Raw genomic sequence first — 8,311 nt, forward strand, 5'->3', positions numbered from 1 at the left:
TTGTGATTGGATATTTCAACACTCATATCTCAATAATTGATAGAATAAGTCGATAGAAATTTGGCAGGGATATAGAAGATATGAATAACACTGTCAACCAACTTGACCTAGTTGACATTGAACACAACAGCAGAATACATATTCTTTTCAAAAGCATACAGCACATTTACCAAGACAGATAGACCATGTTCTGGGTCATAAAACAAGTCTCAAACAATTTAAAAGAATCCAAGTTATACAAAGTATATTCTCTGACTGTAATGAATTTAAATTAGATCTATGGAAATTTCTCAAATATTTAAAAACTAAACCACACATTTCTAAATAACACATGGAGCAAATAAGAAATTAAAAAGAACTTTAGAGAGTATTTTGAAATGAGTAAAAATAAAAATACAACATAACAGAATTTGTGGGATGGCACTAAATGCCTATATTAGAAAAGAAAAAAACCTTAATGATTTTCAGTTTCCATCATAAGAAACTGGAGGAACATGAACAATTAAACCAAAGTAAGTATAAGAAAGGAAATAATAAAGACCAGAGAAGAAAAAGAGGAAATAGATTACAAATAGACAACAGAGAAAATAAAAGGAACCAAAACCTTTTTCTTTGAGAAGATTGATAAAATTGATAAATCTCTAGCCAGACTAATCAGGAAAAGAAGAAAGAAGACACAAATTATAAATATCATGAATGGCAGGTGATATAACCACAGATTCTACACATATTAAAGTGATACTAAGGGAATATTATGATCAACTTTCTGACAATAAATTTGACAACTTAGATTAAATGGAAGAATTTCTTGAAAGATAAGAAACAGGTACTCAAAAAGAACTAGGTACTGAGAGTATCTTCTATTAAAGAAATTGAATTTATGGTTAAACACCTTACTATAAAGATAACTTCAGGGCCAGATGGCTTCACTGGAGAATTCTATGACATTTAAAGAAGTAATACCAATTCTATACAAAGTGTCCCAGAAAGTTGAAAAGGACTGAATACCTTCCTTTAATCCCGTCTATGTTTATCAGAATTACCTGATAACGAAACCAGAAAAAGATGTAAGAAAACTACAGACCAATATCTCTCGTAAATATAGATGTAAAAATTTTTAACAATTCAAACCTAACAATATGTATAAAAAAGAGAGTACATCCATGATCAAGTGGGGTTTATTCCAGCAAGGCAAATTTGGGTTACTATTAGAAGATCAAGCAATGTAATTCACCATAATAATACACAAACAAAACACATGCCATATGGTTATCTTAATAGATACAGAAAAAGAATATGACAAAATTCAGCATTCGCCCCTGAGAAAAAATTTTAGCAAGCCAGCAGAAGGAAATTTCCTCAACTTGATGAATGGTGTTATGAAAAACCTACAGTTAACATAACATTTAATGGTCAACTAACTGAATTCCTTCCTCCTAAGATCAGGAGCAAGACAAGAATGTCTTCCTTTATTCAATGTTTTACTGGAAATTTTAGCCAGTGCAAAAAGCCAAGAAGATTAAACAAAAAGCATCGAGATAGGAAAGGAAGATGTGAAAATGTCTTTATTTGCAGATAGCATGATCATCTATGTAGAATATATAATGGGGTTTACAAGAAAGCAACTAGAACTAATAAGTGACTTATCAGGGTTTAAGAATACAAGATCAACAACAAAGACAATTAGAAAGTTAAATTTAAAAACAATACTGTTTACAATGCAGTGAGGGAATGAATACTCTTTTCAACAGATAATGCTGGGACAAATGGATATCCACATGCAAGAGAATAAAGTTGGTCTCCTTCCTTACACCATATGTAAAAATTAACTCAAAATAAGTTGTAGACCTGAATGTAAGAGGTAAAAATATAAAATTCTTAGAAGGAATCATAGTTGTAAATCTGTTGTTCTTGAATTAAGCAATTTTTCTTAGATATGATACCAAAAACAGCCAAAAATGTAGATAAATTGAACTTAATCAGAATTTAAACCTTTTGTGCATCAAAGGACACTACCAAGAAAGTGAAAAGACAATACCCAGAATGGGAGAAATATTTGAAAATCATGTGTCTCATAAGGCTCTAATATCCCACAATATATAAATAACACAACAATAAAAAGACAAATAACTCAAGTAAAAACTGGGCAAAAGATCTAAATAGACACTTCTCTAAAGAAGATATAAAATGCCCAACAAGCACATGAATCATCATTAGTCTTTAGGAAAATACAAATCAAAACTATATTGAGATACTCTTTCACACCCACTAGGATGATTATAATAAAAGCAAAAAATGGAAAATAAGTGTTCAGGGGGAAAGGAGAGAAACTGGAACTCTCATACATTGCTGGTGGGAATGTAAAATAGTGCAAGCTACTCTGGGAAACTTCGGCAATTCCTTACAAAGTTAATCATAGCGTTATCCTATGACCCAACAATTCCACTCCTAGGTATATGCATACCCAGGAGAACCAAAAAGATATTCACACAAAAATTTATACACAAACAATCATAGAGTTATTATTCATAATAGTCCAAAAGTGATAACAACTGAAATGTCCATCAGCTGATGAATACATAAGCAACTATGGTTTATCCTTACAATGGGATATTATTCAGTTATAGAAAGAAACAAAGTACTGAAAGGAGCTACAACATGGATGAACCTTGAAAACATGCTAAGTGAAAGAAGTCATTCATAAAAGGTCATACATTATATAATTTTATTTATATAAAATGTATTAGAGGCAAATTCATGTAGATATAAAGTAGATTAGTGATTGCTAGGGGATAGAGAGAGGGTTGAGTTGGAATGGACTGCTTATAGATATGAAGTTTGTTTTGGGGTGATGGAAAAATACTGGGTTAGTGGAGATAGTTGCACAAATTTTTTAAAGTATATTTTACTGATTATGCTATTACAGTTGTCCCAGTTTTCCACACTTTGTACCCCTCCACCCAGTAACCCCTTCCCTCTAGCAATCCTCCCTTAGTTCATGTCCATGGGTCATGCATATAAGTTTTTTTGCTTCTCCATTCCCTTTACTATTCTTAACATCCTCCTGTCTATTTTGTACCTAATTATGCTTCTTAATCCCTGTACCTTTTCCCCCATTCTCCCCCTTCTCACTCTCAACTGATAACCCTCCAAATGATTTTCATATCTATGATTCTGTTCCTGTTCTAGTTATTTTCTTAGTTTGTTTTTGTTTATTAGAATTAGTTGTTAATAGTTGTGAATTTGTTGTCATTTTACTGTTCACAGTTTTGATCTTTTTTCCTTTTCTTAAATAAGTCCCTTTAAAAGTTTATATAATAATAACTTGATGATGATGAACTCCTTTAGCTTAACCTTGTCTAGGAAGCACTTATCTGCCCTTCCATTCTAAATAATAGTTTTTTGGATAGACTAATCTTGGTTGTAAGTCCTTTTTCTTCATCAGTGAATACTTCTTGCCAATCCCTTCTTGCTTAGATAGTTTCTTTAGAGAAATCAGCTGAGAGTCATATGGGAACTCCTTTGTAGGTAACTCTCATTTTTTCTTGCTGCTTTTAAGATTCCCTCTTTATCTTTAACCTTTGGTATTTTAATGATGGTCTGTCGGTGTGGTCCTCTTTGGGCCCAACTTGTTTGAGACTCTCTGTGCTTCCCAGACTTGTATATCTATTTCCTTTGCCAGATTGGGGAAGTTTTCCTTCATTATTTTTTCAAATAAGTTTTCAATTTTTTGCTCTTCCTCTTCTCCTTCTGGCATCCCTATGATTCAGATATTGGCTCATATGGAGATGTCCCAGAGTCGTCTTATACTATCCTCATTTTTTTTTGAATTCTTGTTTCTACTTTCTGTTCTGTGTGAATGTTTATTTCTTCCTCGTGTTACAAATCATGGATTTGAACCCAGCTTTCTTCCCTTCACTATTGGTTTTCTGTGAATTTTTCTTTATTTCACTTAGTGTAATCTTCAATTCTTCTCTTATGTGTTTACTGTATTGAGTGATTTCTCTGAGCATCCTTATCACCAGTGTTTTGAACTCTGCATCTGAGAGGTGGGCTACCTCCATTTCACTTAGTTCTTTTTCTGGAGGTTTTATCTGTACTTTCATTTGGGTCACATTTCTTCATCTCCTCAATTTGACAGCCTCCCTGTGTTTGTTTTGTGTATTAGGTAGAGTTGCTTTGATTCCCTGTCTTGGTGCATCTGTTACATTGTAAGGGGCAGATCCTTAGGTATTCATCAGTGTGGGGCAACCTGTTTCACTGCTTTGTGGTGCTATATGTGGGGGAGGGGTCAGTGAGGGAACAATGCCACTTTCTCACACTTGCCCCATTTCCAGTCACTTCACCCACTTCCCATAAGTGACTGGCACCCCTCTGTTTTCCTGGTGGTGGTTCCCAGAGTGGGTGGGTTTGCGTACATTCTATGACTGTGGGAGCCCTCTAAATGGACTCTCTTAAGAGACAGACAGTTTCTTCCTCCACCCCAACCCCCATTGTTTTTCACAGCTAGAAGCTATGAGGCTTTATTCCATTGTGCTAGAACCCTGGGCTGTGCAGTCTGACCTGGGCCTGGGATCGCTCCCCAGGTGTCCCTCCCAGCTTTTATTCACCACACATGAATGTGGGACCACCTGTTCCACCAGCTGCCACCGCTGCCTTGCCACCACTGCCTTGCTGCCTCCACACCATGTCCTCTCTGCCCCAGCTCCCTGGCTCCGCTTCTCCTACTCATCTGGGTGAAAAATTCTTCTATAAATCTTTGGTTGTTAGACGTCCATACAGTTCAACTTTCTGGCAGTTTTGGTTCCTTTTTGCTTTGAAGTTAGTTCTAAGTGATCCTTCTTATGGTTGTGGAAAGAGGTGAAGCATGTCTACCTATGCCTCCATCTTGGCTGGAAGTCCCGAAATTTAGTTGTAATTGTTTTTGTGGTTGTGCAAGGAGGCAAGGTGTGTCTACCTAAGCCTTAATCTTTACCAGAAGTCGTTATTACTCACACATTGATGTGTCTCTCCATCTTTTTCCCCCTCCCTTTCCTTCCCTCTAAAAGTAAACAAATCTATCCTTTAAAAAAAGAAAGAAAAGATTGCTGTGGCTATTTTGGGGTCTTTTTTGTTTCTGAATAAATTTTTGAAGTATTTTTTTTATATATGTGAAATATGCCTTTGGTATTTTAGTAGGAATTGTGTTGAATATATAGATTTCTTTGGGTCATTTGGACATTTTAATGATGTTAATTCTTCCAATCCATGAACAGGGTATATGCTTCCATTTATTTGTATCTTCCTCATTTTCTTTCTTCAGTGTTCTATAATTTTCTGAGTATGGGTCTTTTACCTCCTTGGTTAAATTTATTCCTAGGTACTTTTGTTGTTGTTGTGGTTGCTATAGTAAATGGGAATTTTTCTTAGTTTCTCTTTCTGATATTTCATTTTTAATGTATAAAAATGCCATATATTTCTGAATATATTGACTTTGTGTCCCACAAAAGTAGTAGGTTTTTGAACACATAAGCTACAAGGTCCTTTCCAGCTCCAGTGATGTGGCACCTATTAGAGGGAATTATCCTATCCTGAAACCTTGTACTGAAATTAGTGTTTTGTACAAGGGAGCCCAAATCATTGAGGCAATACTGGGAATTTTTCTTGGATTACTCAGGTTCATGCCTTTTTTCTTCACCTTTCTGTGACGGTGTAGATAGAGCCTCAAAGCCCAGTGGAACGATGGAGCAGGGAAGCGCACCATTAAGCCAGTGGGAAGACATCCAGGTCAGTGGAGGAAACTGGGGAAATGACAGCCTAATGAGCTCTGCTATTTCCAATTACTCTGAGTCTCTGATTCAGAGGATTGGCTTGCCATGCACATTCCAGACCAGTGATGCATCTCGGGGCCATGAATGCAGAGACATCCCAGGGGAGAAAACAATGGAAGACACGATGGAAATGAGAAATGACCTTTTTAGGTCTCTTGATCCAAATGCAAGGAGCTAAGAGGATATGGAGGAAGAGGTGGAAGTGTCTCTTCCCTGCAGGAAAGGAGATTATGACTCGATGGAGTCTAGGGAAATCAATGTAAGAAACTGAAGACCTGGAATGTCAAGCCTCCAGGGATGCCTTTTAGCTGGACATGGTAGAGGGACAGGAGGAAGAAGGTGATACCCTTCCCACCTGTTAGCAGTGAAAGCCAAGGAGGCAAGAAATATAAAGAATAAAAAGCCAAGAGGCACTCTTCAAAGTCATTTGTCATCTGGGCAGTGCCTTAGGCCAGTGCCATGGCTGATAGATCACCTCATGGGAGGCACTGGTAGAGATGGGCCCAGCCCAGGAGGCTGTTACCCAATCCTCAGCTAGCACCTGGACAGATGCTTTATAGGAAGATAATTAAAACCGTAAGTGCCCAGGTGGACTTCAGGCAATATTTATACCTGAGGAGAGTGGCATTTTCTTTTGATCCCAGAGGGTGGTAAGTTATGAACTTCAAGTCTGAAGCAAGGGAATTGAGTGTTCTTGTAATTTAATCCTGCACAGCAGAGTCACAGAACTCTTTAGCCAGAAGAATGTAGACCTCAAATATCCTTTCTTACCTTCACCCTTGTTTCTCCTGCTGCCTCTATCCTCTGTGCAGTCCACCTCCCCACCCCCCCAAAGGGTGGTTACATCAATCAATATCATAATCATTTCTTAAATTCATAAGAAATCTCATGGTTTATAAAGTCCCTTCTTCTCCATTATCTCATTATTATTTGTATTCAACCCTGTGAAAGAGGCATTGTTTCTCCCTTCTTTTTTTTTTTTTTTTTAGGAAAGGAACTTGAGGGATCAGAATAGATGTATGGATTAATTAATTAATTCATATATTTATTTATATAATAATTAAGCACTTAACTATGTGTCAGACACTGGCTATATGCTGAAGGCATAGTGATGAAACCAGTGTAGCTCTGTCTAGTTGGAGGTTGGCTGGCTGGGTGGGGAGAGGCATTAATTCAACACAGATCTAAATGAACACTATGAAAGATGTTATTATGGGAGAATCTCATCCAGTATAGGGTCCAGGGGAAGCATCTCTTGAGGAAGAGTTATTTGATCTTAGAACTGAGTTGATGGATGATGGACATTAGCCAGGAGAATTTGGGGTGGGGAGGAGTGTTCTCCAAGAGGATGGAAGAGTATTGGGAAGGTATTGTGACAACAAAGGATATAGCTTTGCAGATAGAAAGAGGAGGCAAAGAAAAAGAGGAGGTTGGCAAGGTGGGTGGGAGCTAGATCCTTGGACAATAGTTGACTCTTGATCCTCAGAGCAATGGGGAGCCACAGAAATCTTTCAATCAGAGTGGGACCAGCATAACCAACCTGGTTGCTGAGGAGAATGATGTGTTGGGGGAATGATGGGGTTTGAATGAGGATGAGACAGTAAAAATATAGGGAATGTACAGATTTGAGAAATATTTGGAAGTAAAATTTACAGAAAGGTCATACCCTTTCTATTTTAGCATGACAGAGATATGAATGGAGGTAGTGGGGTATAGTAGATTGAGTGGGTGCCCCCCCAAATATGTCCACATCCAAACCTGTGGAATCTGAATGTAACCTTATTTGGAAAAAAGGTCTTTGCAGGTTTAACTAAGTTAAGAATCTCAAGGTAAGGAAGGATGAGCTCAGCAATCACTTGGGAGAGAGAATTAATGGGACTTGGATCCTACAGAATGTGGGAACTGAGTGAAATAGAGAGGAATTAGAGATGACAGTCAGATTTCTAACTTAGACAAACGAGTATTCCCAAATGGCTCCATACCCCTCTCAGCTCAAGAAGAGGAAGAGGTTGAGAAAACCCAAATCAAAAGTGGAAGGCTTAGACTTGGACAGGGACTGGGTTACCTCTTCTTTTGAGTCAAAAAGAAGATATGATGGAAGTGAGCACAGAGAAAAATACATAGTGACCTTGGATCCATCTAAGGTCCCTTTATATATATGAAAAAACTAAGATTCAGAGCAATTAAGAGAGTTACCCAAGACCACACTATACAATAGAAGCAAAGCCAGAGCAATATAAGAAGTTTCCCCAGGGCTCTTTCCATGATATTACAATGTTTCCTTTCCCAAATTAAGATTGTAACAAACACTAACTTTCTGAGCATGGAAACAGAAGAGGAGACATGTATGTAAATTAAAAAATTGTGTACAACTATCCCTTTCATTATCCTGAATGTTCAAAACTTGGCTATCTGTTTTATAACCTGGTACATTGAAACATTTATTTTCACTTTCTTTTTAATATGCTTTATTATTTATGCTATTACAGTTGTCCCAATTT

Source organism: Furipterus horrens, unplaced genomic scaffold, assembly GCF_987537825.1.
Source record: "Furipterus horrens unplaced genomic scaffold, mFurHor1.1.pri manual_scaffold_17, whole genome shotgun sequence".
In the NCBI taxonomy this organism is placed as follows: domain Eukaryota; kingdom Metazoa; phylum Chordata; class Mammalia; order Chiroptera; family Furipteridae; genus Furipterus; species Furipterus horrens.